General features: G+C 44.3%; 1 long non-coding RNA gene across 1 annotated transcript; it reads left to right on the plus strand.

Moving 5' to 3' along the window:
- Nucleotides 1-7,678: 7,678 nt before the first annotated feature.
- LOC118473619 (uncharacterized) lies at nucleotides 7,679-18,318 on the plus strand. The gene is made up of 3 exons (XR_004853453.1): nucleotides 7,679-7,947; nucleotides 8,367-8,741; nucleotides 18,238-18,318. It is a non-coding gene; the product is annotated as an uncharacterized lncRNA (long non-coding RNA).
- The last annotated feature ends 873 nt before the right edge of the window (nucleotides 18,319-19,191 follow it).

Raw genomic sequence — 19,191 nt, forward strand, 5'->3', positions numbered from 1 at the left:
CATGTGCCCATCCTCCCATGTGCGATGTGTTGACAGACCACACTGCATCATCCTAAAGTCGTGCGAGCATTGTCCTATCACACACGAAACAACCATACCAAATTGTTGGGCCACGACTAGCTTGAGAGGGGTTGAGTGCAACCCTAGTTCATTGGGGCACCACAACGTGGATTAGGCAAGCATTTTACACTTGACCGAACCACGGGATAAAATCGTCGTGTTAACTGTCTCTTTACTTTATAGCGATTTGACTCTTTCTAGTAGTTCACATCACATCATAATTGCTCCAAGTTTAACACTCACTTTGTGAGAGCAATTAAGTGAAGAAATTCTCTCCTTTCATTCTCTTCATTTGAACTTGGCTTTCGCTTTCACTAATCCAATATTAGTCCAAGTTTGTTTTGTTGAGTTAATTTTTACGGGATCACCTATTCACCCCCCTCTAGGTGCTCTCATTGTGCAACCATGTCGGACGGCTTATGGTGTGGAGCAAAGGTACGGTGTTAACGACGAAGGTAAAGGTCATGCGGGTTCATGTGATGGACTGGGAGCGATGAAGGATGGGCGCTGGGACTTGATTGAGGGACTACCGGGTGACTAGCCATGGTGGCTGGCACCTAGAACACGCACTCACCCGAGGACGTGGTGGAGTGGGCCATGTTGCTGACGCGATCGAAGACTGGCGGGACGCGTGACTAGGACATGGGGGACGCGCACGCGGTGCGATACCCACGATGGTTTAGTGGTTGATCCTCGAAAAACCACCTAGTGCTACATATGGTGATTTTTGCTGAGTTTTGGCCTCAAAACTCGGCGGTAGCAGCTCTGGTGGGACATGGGGGCAACACATAGCATCACAGTGAAGGGCGTGTCTAGGTGAAGCAACTTCGTGTGGAGCGCGTGGTCGTCGGATCAAAAACCTAGGAGTTGGTATATTTTGCCTTCGGTGGAGTGGATAAACTCTATGTAAATAGGGGTAGTTTAGGAAATATGAATAACCCTCTATAAATAGAGTGTTAAGGCTTGGTTCAGCTATCTCTTGGCAGCCATTTGTTTAGAGCACTTGTTTAGAACTTCTAGTTTTCCTCTCTAGGGTCACCAATTTAGCTAGGAGAGCTACATCGCTTTGAACCTTTGCGACTATGTTTTGTAATATGTAGTGATTAATCTAAGGAGGAGTGGCCAGTACCACCCATGGCTTTAGTTGGCTCTTAATCTCAGTTTGCATTCTTGCTGAAATTTTGAGTCACTTTGTTCTTGTGTTATTCCCTCTTGTCACTTTTGTGATCTCATAAAAAAACATCGAGTTCTTATGTGAGGATTTGGTTTGGGCATTGATTGGTGGTGAGTTGCACTTCTCGGATCACTGCATACACCCAGTTATTGCAGATCTTACTCGTTCTAGAAAACCCTATCAAAACCCCAACCAAAATGGGAATTCTTGTCTACACTTTTATTTCTGTGTTGCTCGAGTTGATGCTTCACAAGTAGATATCTTTATCCCCACATAAATTTTTTCCGAAGTTTGAGGCGACGATTCTGCCTTGATTTTGGTGCTCGGCACTGACGTCCCTATGCACGACACTTCTGCATTCGACACTGCCAAACTTGAGGGCGGCACTGTCGCGCCCTCTATTCTGCATTTCTGACTCTAATTTTTGGCAAACAGTTGAGTTGTTTCATTTCCCGTTTTTGGTGTATTCAAATGACACTGGTTTGGATTGCACAGTGATCTAGTGATCTGTGAGTCCCTTGAGGTTTTGGGTAGAGATCTGGATCAAAGTCACGGTGTTGTTCTCGCAGGTCGAGAATTTTTAGTGTCTCCCATTGAAAGTTGCCTAAAGGGGGTGAATAGGAAAGTGGAAAAAAATTCAACAAAAAATAGAAACGAACTGGGTAAAACCAGTTCAACCGATATTAAAACCAGTTCAACCGATCTACACGAGTCTAACTAAAGAATGAGATATAAAACTGAATTGATCTTGAAATTCACCTAATTAACTTTGGAAATGGAATGTTCTAGATAACCCATAGGTTCAAAGCAGCAGATCTGAGAAGGGAACTTCTCAAAATCCACACACCAAAAAAGATATAATCGATTCTTCCACAGAATGACGAGAGAATGAAGAACACAAACAAACACAATGAGTAAGAACACGAGAGACACAAGATTTATCCTGAGGTTCGGTCACACCACAAAGGTGCCCTACTTCCTCGTTGAGGCGCCCACAAAGAGTTGGGTCTCTTCAACTCTAATCCTCCCTTCACCGACCACAAAGTTCAAGCCCAAACACTAATCTTTCCTCAAACGAGCGGTAATACAAACTTTCTTGTGGTCTTCTACAAGATATGGAGACTCACAAGCGACACCTAGTCGTCTAGGAGCTAGAAGCTCCAAGAGTAATGAATCCACAAAGAAATCTATGTAGTACCAAAGCTTGAATCAAGAAGAGCAAGAAGGATTTGGAGATGAAGCACAAAAAATGGAACTCTCAGTCTTACTCAAAGATTTCTCTTCAAAGATTTGAAATAAGAGAGACGAGATGTGTGGGAAGTATTTCTCATGTTAGAAATGGAGTTTAATGCATGCCCTTGTGTGGAGGAGAGAGGTACGAATGAGTATATATAGGCGAGGCTCCAAATCTAGCTGTTTGGGTGAAGTCCGCGCAAATCTCGGTTGAACCGGCTTCTACCAGAGAGGAACCTAGTCAATTGCCTTGCTGAGTACCCGAGTCAACAGGGACAAACCCGGTTGAACCTAGAAAAATCCCGATTCAAACATGATCGACCAGAGAGTTTCTCGGTCAATCTCTCTACTGAGTAGCCAGATGGACTAGGAAAATCTCGGTTGAACCAAGATTTGAATCCCAGTTGAACAAGCCAGAATCCCGGCTGAACAAGGATTTTCCAGAGAGCAATATAAGTCAAGATAAAGTTAAAAAGGTTGTACTACATACTTCCACTAAGGATTAACAAGGGCAAAATAGAAGTTTGAATCAAGGATTTGAGCTTTAGTACCAACACCAACCTTCTTTTTAGATCCCCTTTGATAGTATGACGATTCCTATACTCAATTTAAATAAAATATAATTAAGTAAACTCCTTGAGTAATTGGTGTCTCATGTGTGATTTCTCCATGGTGTTGCTCCATAAGGATCACAAACATCTTTGTATCACCTTTTGAAGCAAACACAGATCGAGCCTGTGACTTGAACCATTTCTCCATATATGAGTTCAACTCATGGCTTCAAGTCACTTTACTAATGCATCAACACAATATAACTCTTCATAGTTGATTAGTTCACCGACTTAGTGCAAGTACTCTCTTCTTCATCTTAGACATGGTACCTCGGTCCACAAGTCGTCGCTCGGCCTTCACCTTCGCTTAGTCCCTTGAAGCCCTTTTGTTGCTATCTTCACCCTATCAAGTTGTTCTTGAGTCACATCATATTGAGCATCCATTGAGAGAATCATTTCTTCAATATTGTTGTCGGTACCCTGGATTAGGGGTACCCCTTACCACGGTATAAAGGCATGATGCCTGCGCAGCTACCCTTAACCGCGCAGAGAACAACCCCAGGGGTATCTCGTGAGCAGTTAAGGTGGCGTTCCCGGAGGCAACGTCGTCGGACCCAGAAGGCACGGGACCCCTGTACGCACAACCCGGACCCCCGAAGTAAAGCAGCCCGGAGCCATTGGATAGGGTTCGAACCCCACCAAGTAAGCTCCGGACCACCCGTAACAAGGACCCGGGAGGGGAAGTGTCGTGACCTAGGCATGGGTTCGGTATTGACGCGTGTCTAGGCTCTATCCAGAGCACCTCCACTCCCCACTCGGCCAAGGGTCTAATACTGCCACATGGCTTATTGTCCGTGACGTAGGCCGGCGGGTGGTGCATGATGTGAGGGCTCTGGGCCGCGCGATCTCCGCATTTATTGCGGAGAGGACGCGCCGCCTATCCGCCCTTCTAACGGGCGATGTGCCCCCACAACATTTATTGTGTCCTGTCCATTCCACTGGCAGACGGCGCCAGGGCCACCTGCAGACAGTGCACCTGTCCAATCCGTTGTCGAAACAGTACGCCCGTGCTGCGCGGTGCACTGTACTCATCCCTTGTGCGAGAAGCTTCCCCTGCACGCCGAGACTATACAAGATCTCAGGTGTCAAGGCGTTAGAAGATTGCTCCAGCAGGAGATATCAATGGCTACATCCGCTAAGTTCCTGGGCCCACATGTCGGGGCTCAGCACTCTTGTACATGCCCCCCTTTAGCTATAAAAGGGGAGGCATGCGACGTTACAAGGGGGCTCACTTAGACCCAAGTGATTCTAGACAACTCAAACTCTCAAGCAATACATCACACAGTGGAGTAGGGTATTACGCTCTGGCAACCCGAACCACTTTAAATCCTTGTGTGTTCTTGTGTTCTTCCCATTTTCCAACTAACGAGCAAAACACTTAGGCCCCTCCTCATCTTAGGATTTAGGGCGGGTGCACTCCGCCACTCGGCCGGAGATTTCCTCTCCGACAATTGTGAACCTTGCTTGAATGTCATCTAGATATAAATGCTAAGATCAATCAAGCTTTAGTTTGATTCTCATGGAAGCATATATGGACAAATAGTAATATGGTCAAGCCAATTCACGGTTCCTTATTTTTGGCTTGGCCAATCATCTTAATCACTACAATCTATATTCTAATCATATTTATGCATAGTGATTTCTCGGGTCTTGTCCATATATTCAAACCAATATATAGACCATAGTATATCTATTTGTATTATCTCCTTTGATGTCTGGTTATCTGATAGATGACCTTTTGTCTTTTGATCTTCATGGAATATCTTATCTCCATATATCCAAATGATCTTATATATGGGATATCCACATCATTGCTTAATATTGATCCTTTATACTTTTCTATTATGAGCAATCCATGTATATATACATTTTCATATCAAACCATGTCCCTTGACTATTTTCAATCATGATTGTTTTTCAACTTTCATGTTCAACACTTAGAAAACTGATTAGTCCTTTAAGTGTGTTGTTATCCAAATCACCAAAAGCCACAAAAGGGATGGATGCACTTTCACCCATTCACCCCCTCTAGTCGCCTCAACGGTCCTTCAGTATCGAATGTCACTAGTTGTAGCTTTATAAAAGACAAAAGTTGCTATCTTCATCAGACGTCACACATACCCAAGCCACACGTACCAAAACCTAAAGATATAGTATTTCGAGGTAAAAGACCTTCTCGTACTATGGATAAAGCTATGTGAGTGCTTTAGTGTATAGAAGCGTGTGATTCTTCGTCGGGCACAACAAAAATGGACCGCTCTCCACTTCATCAACTTTAAGATAGTGGAGGCTTATAATACTGTCATCTACAATATTATCGCTCAAATATACTACCATGGTCAAATAGTCATAGGCCTAAGACGATTGAGAAAACTCTTCGGACTAAGGGAAGAGACAACGACTGACGCAAACGCACAAGCGACCCAAGCTATGATACATTCAAACATCCCATGCCTAGGTTACAATGTTTTAAGACCCCGTGATGACAATAGCCTATAGTCCCCCAAGGCCCGGTTCTAGCTAGGGTGGCAGGGACGTCTAGGTGGGCCCTGATTGATAAATCTTAGTAATTTGTGGTTACTTGAAGGAGAACATCCTCTTGACAATGATGTCATTATAAAATGTATCAATCACTTCGCTAAAAGATATGCGATGGTAGAACGGGGAACATTATCGGTGCGACGCCAACAACGTCCCCCCTAAAGTGTGTTTTCTAGGGGAAAGACAACAATATATTCATTTGTGTTTACAAGGGTGAGTGTGATAGTCATCCACCGCCCAGCATGATGGTTAATAAAGCCTTTTGGTAATGATTTTACTAACCAGTAGACCTCAAGGACGTGGTTGACTTGGTAAGGAAAAGTCTCACAAGTGAGTTCCATGCAAAGCAGATCCACACATTGGTCTAAACATTGTAGTTTATTCCTATATCATGGTCGTTTGTGGTTTGAGATCCACACACTAGCCCAAGCATAGCAATTTGTCCCACTATCATGGCCCTTCATGGTCTGGGGTATGGACACTTTAGGTTTCCTAGAGCGCTTAAGGGTTGTTAGTACTTATACATACCCATTAATAAGTTCACCAAGTGGTCAGAGGTCATCATTGTTACCAAGATTAATGAGCATTATATTTGTTCTTTGGGCATTTTGTCAACTTGGCGTCGAATGTGGAAGGTCATGATGTGTCGGTCTCGTAGTAGACAACCTTTCACATCCTCTTCTTCTTCTTGGTTTCCTTCTTGTGCGATTTTGAGGAGCTTTGGGATTCTTCCTTCTTTTCCATGTGCTTTTCCCCCGAGGGCACCCTTTCTCCTGACAACACATTTTCTTTGTACTTCTCTCTTGAAGGCATCTTCTCGTTCTTGTTGGAGACTTCTCCCGACATCACTTAAAGTTATTAGACTCTAATAAAGTGTTGGGCTCTCATACCAATTGAAAGTCACCTAGAGGGGGTGAATAGGCGAAACTAAAATTTAACACTTAAAACGCAAACTTCAACCCCGGTTAGGAGTTAGAACGAGAATAAGAACAATCGAAGTGAGGGAGAGATGTTCTTCTTGCAAGATGTACTCAAATGATTGTGAAATTACTTTAAGAGCAACTCAAAGGATATAAGATCAAGTGCAAGCAAGAGAACTAGAGAGAGGGAGGAATAAACAAATCACAAATAAGAATTAACACATAGAACACATGCGATTTGTTTCTTGAGGTTCAGTTTCAAAGAACATACTCCCCGTTGAGGATTCCACTAAGGACATGTCTCTTTCAACCATTTCCCTCTCCCAATCGGTCACGTAGACCAATTGAGTTCTTCTTCTCAATTTCAAAGGACAATAAGTCCTCGCAAGGATCACCACACGATTTGACGTCTCTTGTTAGCTTTATAAAGTGTGAGAATGGGGATGGGAATGAGAATGAAACAAAATCAAGAGCACAAGAACTTGGCAACAACTAAAATGAAACACTCTCACAACACGCTAACTCTTTTCTGGTTCAATTCACTCGAATATGGCGCTTGGAGACTATTGAATGTTTGGGAGCAGTTGCATTGATTTTAGAGATGTTTAGTGTAGCTCTTGTATCTTCAATGTGCTGCTTCGGGTGTATTTATAACCAACCACCCCCACATAGTCATTAGCATGAAGTGGGAAAATATGTAGCTTTCTACATGGCATCGGACCTTGCACAGTGACGGTTCGGTGACCCACCAGACCGCTGTCAGATTGTTTTGACAGAGAGCCGTTCTGACGGGAGTAGTCTTGTCAGGGGCACTGGACTGGTCCGACATGCCATCGGACCTCTGCCACGCCAGCCTAGTTGTTGGAGTTAGAGATGATTGTTGCTTTGTCAAACGATCTGGTGCGCCACCGGACCGTACTGGTGCGCCATCTCCTCTTCGACCGAAAAACAACCTCTCTAGTAAACCAGTTTGTTGACCCATCGAACCGGTCACGTGCGTCAGCTGTCCGAGGCCAGTCCAAGACCCCTCTATGCACTCGGTTCGGTGCTCCTATGCCCAGACCAACTTTGCCAAACTTATATATTGTGTTTTTGTTGAGAATAACTCTTTATAAATCAACTACATGAAACATCATATAAAGAAAACTGAGCTGATTTAATTAAGTATTGTTCATTTCTATAGGCTGTAATTGAATTGATTCTGGGTATTTCAAGAAAACTGCTTGTTTCTTTTAAATTTCCAACAGATTAAGAGTGATGCCACATACTTAGCGATGGGGTGCTTGATATCCTAGATATTGTACTAGCTTCAGACCTCGCCGAATTGACACCTTCGAAGAAATGAAGTCGCCAGATTGGTAGGCTTTGAGTGTTTCACCAGAGGAAGTATGTAGTGCAGTTAAGGAAGGTAAAATCAATTTTCTGCCATTCTAATCATTTACATGGATAGGTCTTCCTTTCTACAATGCTTCTTCTGTGTAATCTTAAAATTCTTAATGCATAGTCTTGTAACTGCATATTTATTCTACATTTTTTTAAAGTAGTAGTACTCATTTATGATGCAATGATGTTAACTTCTCCATCTTCTGGTTTACAGCTTCTCTTGTAACATTGGATATAATGACGCTGCTACATGACTATTAATTTGACATCATAACCTACATATAAATATTAGAGACTAATCTGTTTTTTTTCTGAGCTAAGGTGTTAAGACATTTCCAAATATCGAACATCTATCTTTTAGTATGCAAGCATTTTAGTTTCTCAGAGGTATACTGTTCCCCATCTCTGTATTTTATTTCATCCACCGCCCTTGCTAATTTGTAGGAAATGAACTTCCATCAGACTTGATAGACACACTACTAAAGTGGATCCCAAGCAATGATGAGGAGCTTAGGCTTCGACTGTCCTCCCATAGCACCGCCACACCGTATGCGTCTGCGGCGGCGTCCGCCTCGGCGTCGGTCTCGCACACCGCTCCCTAGCTGGGGAAGTTCATCGCCTCCGAGCCCTTCAACGTGGGGGGATTCGATTGGGCGATCTACTTCTACCCCGATGGGAAGAGTGGCGAGGATGGCGCTGAGCGGCGAGGATGGCGCTGTCTACGTCTCGCTCTTCATAGCCCTGGCCAGCGAAGGCACCGATGTGCGCGCGCTGTTCGAGGTCACGCTCATCGACCAGAGCGGCAAGGGGCAAGACAAGGTGTGAAAGTCGCCTAGAGGGGGGGTGAATAGGGCGAAACTGAAATTTATAATTATAAACACAACTACAAGCCGGGGTTAGCGTTAGTAATAAAGAAACGAGTCTGCGAGAGAGGGCGCAAAACAAATCCCAAGCGAATAAGCAAGTGAGACACGGAGATTTGTTTTACCGAGGTTCGGTTCTTGCAAACCTACTCCCCGTTGAGGAGGCCACAAAGGCCGGGTCTCTTTCAACCCTTCCCTCTCTCAAACGATCCACGGATCGAGTGAGCTTTCTCTTCTCAATCACTTGGAACACAAAGTTCCCACAAGGACCACCACAAGTTTGGTGTCTCTTGCTTCAAATTACAAGTGAGTTTGATTGCAAAGAATGGATCAAGAGAGAAGAAAGCAATCCAAGCGCAAGAGCTCGAAAGAACACAAGCAAATCACTCTCTCTAATCACTATGGCGTTGTGTGGAGTTTGGAGAGGATTTGATCTCTTTGGTGTGTCTAGAATTGAATGCTAGAGCTCTTGTAGTAGTTGGGAAGTGGAAAACTTGGATGCAATGAATGGTGGGGTGGTTGGGGTATTTATAGCTCCAACCACCAAAAGTGGCCGTTGGGAGGCTGTCTGCTCGATGGCGCACCGGACAGTCCGGTGCACACCGGACAGTCCGGTGCCCCTGCCACGTCATCACTGCCGTTGGATTCTAGCCGTTGAAGCTTCTGACTTGTGGGCCCGCCTGGGTGTCCGGTGCACACCGGACATCTACTGTTCCTTGTCTGGTGTGCCGGAATGGGCGCGCCTGACATCTGCGCGCGCAGAGCGCGCATTAAATGCGTGGCAGAGAGCCGTTGGCGCGGAGGTAGCCGTTGCTCCGGAGTCGCACCGGACAGTCCGGTGCACACCGGACAGTCCGGTGAATTATAGCGGACTAGCCGTTGGAGTTTTCCGAAGCTGGCGAGTTCCTGAGGCCGACCACCCTTGGCGCACCGGACACTGTCCGGTGTACATCGGACAGTCCGGTGAATTATAGCGGAGTCGCCTCTGGAAATTCCCGAAGGTGTCGAGTTCAAGTTGGAGTCCTCTGGTGCACCGGACACTGTCCGGTGCTCCCAGACCAGAGGGCCTTCGGTTCCCACATTGCTCCTTTGTTGAATCCAAAACTTGGTCATTTTATTGGCTGAGTGTGAACCGTTTATACCTGTATAATCTATACACTTGGGCAAACTAGTTAGTCCAAAGATTTGTGTTGGGTAATTCAACCACCAAAATTATATAGGAACTAGGTGTAAGCCTAATTCCCTTTCAATCTCCCCATTTTTGGTGATTGATGCCAACACAAACCAAAGCAAATGTAGAAGTGCATAATTGAACTAGTTTGCATAATGTAAGTGTAAAGGTTGCCTGGAATTGAGCCAATATAAATATTTATAAGATATGCATGGATTGTTTCTTACTTATAACATTTTGGACCACGCTTGCACCACATGTTTTGTTTTTGCAAGTTCTTTTGTAAATCCATTTCAAAGTTCTTTTGCAAATAGTCAAAGGTAAATGAATAAGATTTTGCAAAGCATTTTCAAGATTTGAAATTTTCTCCCCCTGTTTCAAATGCGTTTCCTTTGACTAAACAAAACTCCCCCTAAATGGGATCCTCCTCTTAGTGTTCAAGAGGGTTTTGATGTATCATTTTGAAATACTACTTTCTCCCCCTTCTGATCACAATAGAATATCAATTGAAAAATATTCAACACTTAAGTTTTTGAATTTGGTGGTGGTGCGGTCCTTTTGCTTTGGGCTCATTTCTCCCCCTTTTTGGCATGAATCGCCAAAAACGGAACCATTAGAGCCCTCGAAGTGTGACCTTCCCCTTTGGTCATAAATAAATGAGTTAAGATTATACCAAAGATGAAGTCCGGTCCTTTTTCCTTGGACTCATTTCTCCCTCAAGGATGAAGTGCGGTCCTTTTGTTTGATGCTCATTTCTCCCCAACGAATAGAGAGTTGCTTGGAGCGTCGGCGAGGTGTGAGTTACGTAGTGGAAGCCTTTGTCTTTGCCGAAAACTCCAATTCCCTTTCAATATACCTATGACTTGGTTTGAAATAGACTTGAAAGCACATTAGTCATAGCATATAAAAGAGATATGATCAAAGGTATATAGATGAGCAATGTGTGCAATTTAACAAAAGAAATTCCTAGAATCAAGAATATTGAGCTCATGCCTAAGTTTGTTAAAAGATTGTTCATCAAGGGGCTTGGTAAAGATATCGGCTAATTGATCTTTAGTATTAATGTAAGAAATCTCGATATCTCCCTTTTGTTGGTGATCCCTCAAAAAGTGATACCGAATGGCTATGTGCTTAGTGCGGCTATGCTCGACGGGATTGTCGGCCATTTTGATTGCACTCTCATTATCACATAGCAAGGGGACTTTGGTCAGTTTGTAACCGTAGTCCCGCAGGGTTTGCCTCATCCAAAGTAATTGCGCGCAACAATGGCCTGCGGCAATATACTCGGCTTCGGCGGTGGAAAGAGCGACCGAATTTTGCTTCTTTGAAGCCCAAGACACCAAGGATCTTCCCAAGAACTGGCAAGTCCCCGATGTGCTCTTCCTATTGATTTTGCACCCCGCCCAATCGGCATCCGAATAACCAATTAAATCAAATGTGGATCCCCTAGGATACCAAAGCCCAAACTTAGGAGTATAAGCCAAATATCTCAAGATTCGTTTCACGGCCGTAAGGTGAGCTTCCTTAGGGTCGGCTTGGAATCTTGCACACATGCATACGGAAAGCATAATATCCGGTCGAGATGCACAAAGATAAAGTAATGAACCTATCATCGACCGGTATACCTTTTGATCCACGGACTTACCTCCCGTGTCGAGGTCGAGATGCCCATTAGTTCCCATGGGTGTCTTGATGGGTTTGGCATCCTTCATCCCAAACTTGCTTAGAATATCTTGAGTGTACTTCGTTTGGCTAATGAAGGTGCCCTCTTGGAGTTGCTTGACTTGGAATCCTAGGAAATACTTCAACTCCCCCATCATAGACATCTCGAATTTCTGTGTCATGATCCTACTAAACTCTTCACATGTAGACTCGTTAGTAGACCCAAATATAATATCATCAACATAAATTTGGCATACAAACAAGTCATTTTCAAGAGTTTTAGTAAAGAGTGTAGGATCGGCTTTACCGACTTTGAAGCCATTAGCAATAAGGAAATCTCTAAGGCATTCATACCATGCTCTTGGGGCTTGCTTGAGCCCATAAAGCGCCTTAGAGAGCTTATAGACATGGTTAGGATACTCACTGTCTTCAAAGCCGGGAGGTTGCTCAACATAGACCTCCTCCTTGATTGGTCCATTGAGGAAGGCACTTTTCACGTCCATTTGATAAAGCTTAAAGCCATGGTAAGTAGCATAGGCTAATAATATGCGAATTGACTCAAGCCTAGCTACGGGTGCATAGGTTTCACCGAAATCCAAACCTTCGACTTGAGAGTATCCTTTGGCCACAAGTCGAGCTTTGTTCCTTGTCACCACACCATGCTCATCTTGCTTGTTGCGGAAGACCCATTTGGTCCCTACAACATTTTGATTAGGACGTGGAACTAAATGTCATACCTCATTCCTCGTGAAGTTGTTGAGTTCCTCTTGCATCGCCACCACCCAATCCGAATCTTGAAGTGCTTCCTCTACCTTGTGTGGCTCAATAGAGGAAACAAACGAGTAATGTTCACAAAAATGAGCAACACGGGATCGAGTAGTTACCCCCTTATGAATGTCGCCGAGGATGGTGTCGACGGGGTGATCTCTTTGGATTGCTTGGTGGACTCTTGGGTGTGGCGGTCTTTGTTCCTCATCCTCCTTGTCTTCCTCATTTGCATCTCCCCCTTGATCATTGCCATTATCTTGAGGTAGCTCATTTTCTTGATCTTCTACTTCATCAACCTGAGCTTCTTCCTCATCATGGGTTGGTGGAGATGCTTGCGTGGAGGAGGATGGTTGATCTTGTGCATTTGGAGGCTCTTCGGATTCCTTAGGACACACATCCCCAATGGACATGTTCCTTAGTGCGATGCATGGAGCCTCTTCTTCACCTATCTCATCAAGATCAACTTGCTCTGCTTGAGAGCCGTTAGTATCATCAAACACAACGTCACAAGAAACTTCAACTAGTCCCGAGGACTTGTTAAAGACTCTATATGCCCTTGTGTTTGAATCATATCCAAGTAAAAAGCCTTCTACAGTCTTAGGAGCAAATTTAGATTTTCTACCTCTTTTAACAAGAATAAAGCATTTGCTACCAAAGACTCTAAAATATGAAATGTTGGGCTTTTTACCGGTTAGGAGTTCATATGATGTCTTCTTGAGGATTCGGTGTAGATATAACCGGTTGATGGCGTAGCAAGCGGTGTTGACCGCCTCGGCCCAAAACCGATCCGAAGTCTTGTACTCATCAAGCATGGTCCTTGCCATGTCCAATAGAGTTCTATTCTTCCTCTCCACTACACCATTTTGTTGTGGCGTGTAGGGAGAAGAGAACTCATGCTTGATGCCCTCCTCCTCAAGGAAGCCTTCAATTTGAGAATTCTTGAACTCCGTCCCGTTGTCGCTTCTTATTTTCTTGACCCTTAAGCCGAACTCATTTTGAGCCCGTCTCAAGAATCCCTTTAAGGTTTCTTGGGTTTGAGATTTTTCCTGTAAAAAGAATACCCAAGTGAAGCGAGAATAATCATCCACAATAACTAGACAGTACTTACTCCCGCCGATGCTTATGTAAGCAATCGGGCCGAATAGATCCATGTGTAGTAGCTCCAGTGGCCTGTCTGTCGTCATTATGTTCTTATGTGGATGATGAGTGCCAACTTGCTTTCCTGCTTGGCATGCGCTACAAATCCTGTCTTTCTCAAAATGAACATTGGTTAGTCCTAAAACGTGTTCTCCCTTTAGAAGCTTGTGAAGATTCTTCATCCCAACATGGGCTAGTCGGCGGTGCCAGAGCCAACCCATGTTAGTCTTAGCAATTAAGCAAGTGTCGAGTTCAGCTCTATCAAAATCTACCAAGTATAGCTGACCCTCTAACACTCCCTTAAATGCTATTGAATCATCACTTCTTCTAAAGACAGTGACACCAATATCAGTAAATAGACAGTTGTAGCCCATTTGACATAATTGAGATACGGAAAGCAAATTGTAATCTAAAGAATCTACAAGAAAAACATTGGAAATAGAATGGTCAGGAGATATAGCTATTTTACCAAGCCCTTTGACCAAACCTTGATTTCCATCCCCGAATGTGATAGCTCGTTGGGGATCTTGGTTTTTCTCGTAGGAGGAGAACATCCCTTTCTCCCCTGTCATGTGGTTTGTGCACCCGCTGTCGAGTATCCAACTTGAGCCCCCGGATGCATAAACCTACAAAACAAGTTTAGTTCTTGACTTTAGGTACCCAAATGGTTTTGGGTCCTTTGGCATTAGACACAAGAACTTTGGGTACCCAAACACAAGTCTTGGAGCCCTTGTGCTTGCCCCCAACATACTTGGCAACTACTTTGCCGGATTTGTTAGTCAAAACATAAGATGCATCAAAAGTTTTAAATGAAATGTTATGATCATTTGATGCTTTAGGAGTTTTTTTAGGCAACTTGGCACGGGTTGGTTGCTTAGAGCTAGATGTCTCACCCTTATACATAAATGCATGATTAGGACCAGAGTGAGACTTCCTAGAATGAATTCTCCTAATTTTGCTCTCAGGATAACCGGCAGGGTATAAAATGTAACCCTCGTTATCCTGAGGCATGGGAGTCTTGCCCTTAACAAAATTAGATAATCTTTTAGGAGGGGCACTAATTTTGACATTGTCTCCTCTTTGGAAGCCAATGCCATCCTTGATGCCTGGGCGTCTCCCATTATAAAGCATGCTACGAGCAAATTTAAATTTTTCATTTTCTAAGTTGTGCTCGGCAATTTTAGCATCTAGTTTTGCTATATGATCATTTTGTTGTTTAATTAAAGCCATATGATCATGAATAGCATTAACATCAATATCTCTACATCTAGTGCAAATAGATACATGCTCAACGATAGATGTAGAGGGTTTGCAAGAATTAAGTTCAACAATCTTAGCATGAAGAATGTCATTTTTATCTCTAAGATTGGAAATGGTAGCATTGCAAACATCTAGTTCTTTAGCCTTAGCAATTAATTTTTCATTTTCTATTCTAAGACTAGCAAGAGAAATGTTTAATTCTTCAATCCTAGCAAGCAAATCATCATTATTATCTCTAGGATTGGGAATTGAAACATTACAAACATGTGAATCAACCCTAGCATTTAAACTAGCATTTTCATGTCTAAGGTTGTCAATCATCTCACGGCAAGTGCTTAGCTCACTAGATAACTTTTCACATTTCTCAATTTCAAGAGCATAAGCCTTTTTAACCTTAACATGTTTCTTGTTTTCTTTAATTAGACAATCCTCTTGGGAATCCAAAAGGTCATTCTTCTCATGAATGGCACTAATTAATTCATTTAGTTTTTCCTTTTGAGCTATGTTAAGGTTGGCAAAAAGGGAGCGCAAATTATCCTCCTCATCACTAGCATTATCATCACTAGAAGACTCATATTTAGTGGAGGAGTTAGATTTAACCTTCTTCCGCTTGCCGTCCTTTGCCATGAGGCACTTGTGGCCGACGTTGGGGAAGAGAAGTCCCTTGGTGACGGCGATGTTGGCGGCGTCCTCGTCGTTGGAGGAGTCGCTTGAGCTTTCATCGGAATCCCACTCCCGACAAACATGGGCATCGCCGCCCTTCTTCTTGTAGTACCTCTTCTTTTCCTTTCTTCTCCCCTTCTTGTCGTCACCTCGGTCACTGTCACTAGATATAGGACATTTAGCAATAAAATGACCGGGCTTACCACACTTGTAGCAAACCTTTTTGGAGCGGGACTTGTAGTCTTTCCCCCTCCTTTGCTTGAGGATTTGGCGGAAGCTTTTGATGACGAGCGCCATTTCCTCATTGTCGAGCTTGGAGGCGTCTATTGGTTGTCGACTTGGTGTAGCCTCCTCCTTCTTGTCCTCCGTCGCCTTGAATGCGACGGGTTGAGCCTCGGATGTAGATGGATCATCAAGCTCGTTGATCTTCCTCGAGCCTTCGATCATGCACTCAAAGCTTACAAAATGCCCGATTACTTCCTCGGGGGTCATTTTAGTATATCTAGGATTACCACGAATTAATTGAACTTGAGTAGGGTTAAGGAAAATAAGAGATCTTAGAATAACCTTAACCATTTCATGGTCATCCCATTTTATGCTCCCGAGGTTGCGCACTTGGTTCACCAAGGTCTTGAGCCGGTTGTACATGTGTTGTGGCTCCTCCCCTTTGCGAAGCCGGAACCGACCGAGCTCCCCCTCGATCGTTTCCCGCTTGGTGATCTTGGTGAGCTCATCTCCTTCGTGCGCGGTTTTGAGCACATCCCAAACCTCCTTGGCGCTCTTCAACCCTTGCACTTTGTTATACTCCTCTCTACTTAAAGAGGCGAGGAGTATCGTTGTCGCTTGAGAGTTGAAGTGCTCGATTTGGGCCACCTCATCCTCATCATAGTCCTTATCCCCTACCGACGGTACCTGTGCACCAAACTCAACAACATCCCATATACTTTTGTGGAGTGAGGTTAGATGAAATCGCATTAAATCACTCCACCTAGCATAATCTTCACCATCAAAAGTTGGTGGTTTGCCTAATGGGACGGAAAGTAGAGGTGCATGTTTAGAAATGCGAGGATAGTGTAGGGGGATCTTACTAAACTTCTTACGCTCTTGGCGTTTAGAAGTTACGGAGGGTGCGTCGGAGCCGGAGGTCGATGTTGATGAAGTGTCGGTCTCGTAGTAGACCACTTTCCTCATCCTCTTTTGCTTGTCCCCACTCCGACGCGGCTTGTGGGAAGAAGATTTTTCCTTCTTCTCTTTGTGGTGAGAAGAAGATTTCTTCTCCTTCCCTTTGTTGGAGGAGATCTTCTTCTTCTCCTTCCTCTTGGTGCGGGACTCTTCCGATGAAGTGCTCCCTTGGCTTGTAGTGGGCTTTTCGCCGGTCTCCATCTCTTTCTTGGCGTGATCTCCCGACATCACTTCGAGCGGTTAGGCTCTAATGAAGCACCGGGCTCTGATACCAATTGAAAGTCGCCTAGAGGGGGGGTGAATAGGGCGAAACTGAAATTTATAATTATAAACACAACTACAAGCCGGGGTTAGCGTTAGTAATAAAGAAACGAGTCCGCGAGAGAGGGCGCAAAACAAATCCCAAGCGAATAAGCAAGTGAGACACGGAGATTTGTTTTACCGAGGTTCGGTTCTTGCAAACCTACTCCCCGTTGAGGAGGCCACAAAGGCCGGGTCTCTTTCAACCCTTCCCTCTCTCAAACGATCCACGGATCGAGTGAGCTTTCTCTTCTCAATCACTTGGAACACAAAGTTCCCACAAGGACCACCACAAGTTTGGTGTCTCTTGCTTCAAATTACAAGTGAGTTTGATTGCAAAGAATGGATCAAGAGAGAAGAAAGCAATCCAAGCGCAAGAGCTCGAAAGAACACAAGCAAATCACTCTCTCTAATCACTATGGCGTTGTGTGGAGTTTGGAGAGGATTTGATCTCTTTGGTGTGTCTAGAATTGAATGCTAGAGCTCTTGTAGTAGTTGGGAAGTGGAAAACTTGGATGCAATGAATGGTGGGGTGGTTGGGGTATTTATAGCTCCAACCACCAAAAGTGGCCGTTGGGAGGCTGTCTGCTCGATGGCGCACCGGACAGTCCGGTGCACACTGGACAGTCCGGTGCCCCTGCCACGTCATCACTGCCGTTGGATTCTAGCCGTTGAAGCTTCTGACTTGTGGGCCCGCCTGGGTGTCCGGTGCACACCGGACATCTACTGTTCCTTGTCCGGTGTGCCGGAATGGGCGCGCCTGACATCTGCGCGCGCAGAGCGCGCATTAAATGCGTGGCAGAGAGCCGTTGGCGCGGAGGTAGCCGTTGCTCCGGAGTCGCACCGGACAGTCCGGTGCACACCGGACAGTCCGGTGAATTATAGCGGACTAGCCGTTGGAGTTTCCCGAAGCTGGCGAGTTCCTGAGGCCGACCACCCTTGGCGCACCGGACACTGTCCGGTGTACACCGGACAGTCCGGTGAATTATAGCGGAGTCGCCTCTGGAAATTCCCGAAGGTGTCGAGTTCAAGTTGGAGTCCTCTGGTGCACCGGACACTGTCCGGTGGTGCACCGGACACTGTCCGGTGTACACCGGACAGTCCGGTGCTCCCAGACCAGAGGGCCTTCGGTTCCCACATTGCTCCTTTGTTGAATCCAAAACTTGGTCATTTTATTGGCTGAGTGTGAACCGTTTATACCTGTATAATCTATACACTTGGGCAAACTAGTTAGTCCAAAGATTTGTGTTGGGTAATTCAACCACCAAAATTATATAGGAACTAGGTGTAAGCCTAATTCTCTTTCAAGGTGCATACCCACTTTGGGAGGTCTCTCGAGAGCGGCCCATACACCCTCAAGTACCGCGACAGCATGTGGTGAGTGTGTGTACAGGTTGTTTCCTACTGTAAGTCTGTTAAAACTCAATTGTTTGCTTCAATATATTTGGAATTGTGCCTTTAAACTAGAGTGAAATTTCCTCTACTTATTTCTTCTGTTGAAGTGACATGCTCTGAACTGCTCTTGGCTTCAGGTATGCTTATCCATGGTGGAAAGAAAAAGTGATTGACTCATACTTGAAAAGAAAAGATGGCCTTTGCCCATTGACGCCTGAGGTAAGCCATCAAGTTTTCTATTGTATCATCATAGGTCCCTGTGCTTCAAGCGCAATATCAGTGCCTCTACTGTACATATATATTTGTACATTTGAGAGGCCATTGTCATCCCATACATGCAGAATTGAGTATTACATACATGGAACATCACTTTAAGTCCATGTGGATATTTTATCATGTCATATGTTAAATGCATGCTGAAATACTTGGGAATGGATGCAAGTTGTGTTTGTGGAGAAAGATATTTGAAATGCCATCACAGACATCATGAGAGTATTGTAGATAAATGTGGATATAAACAAGTTATGCAAATCATCGTTCCTCTCTTTTACAGTTAACTTTGTTCAGCTAGGCCTCTCTCTTTTTCCCTGCATACACTTTTCTTTTTCTTTTCCCTTGTGTGTGTGTCCACTAAAGTTATATAATTTTCAGCCTACACTTTGTGGTTCTGTTTTCTTCCTTGATATCGATAATTGTACAACACATAAACTGCATTTCCAATTTTTTTCCCTTTTAGATATTAAATTTCTTTCAACTCTTTTGGGGATATGGAACTCCAGTCTCTTGTAACTTGTGCATGTTTCGGTTATAGATAAAACATCAACATGTGTTCACGATTAAGTGTTCTTTGTAGGCTAAATGCATACAA

The sequence above is a fragment of the Zea mays genome, chromosome 10 (assembly GCF_902167145.1).
Source record: "Zea mays cultivar B73 chromosome 10, Zm-B73-REFERENCE-NAM-5.0, whole genome shotgun sequence".
Lineage (NCBI taxonomy): Eukaryota > Viridiplantae > Streptophyta > Magnoliopsida > Poales > Poaceae > Zea > Zea mays.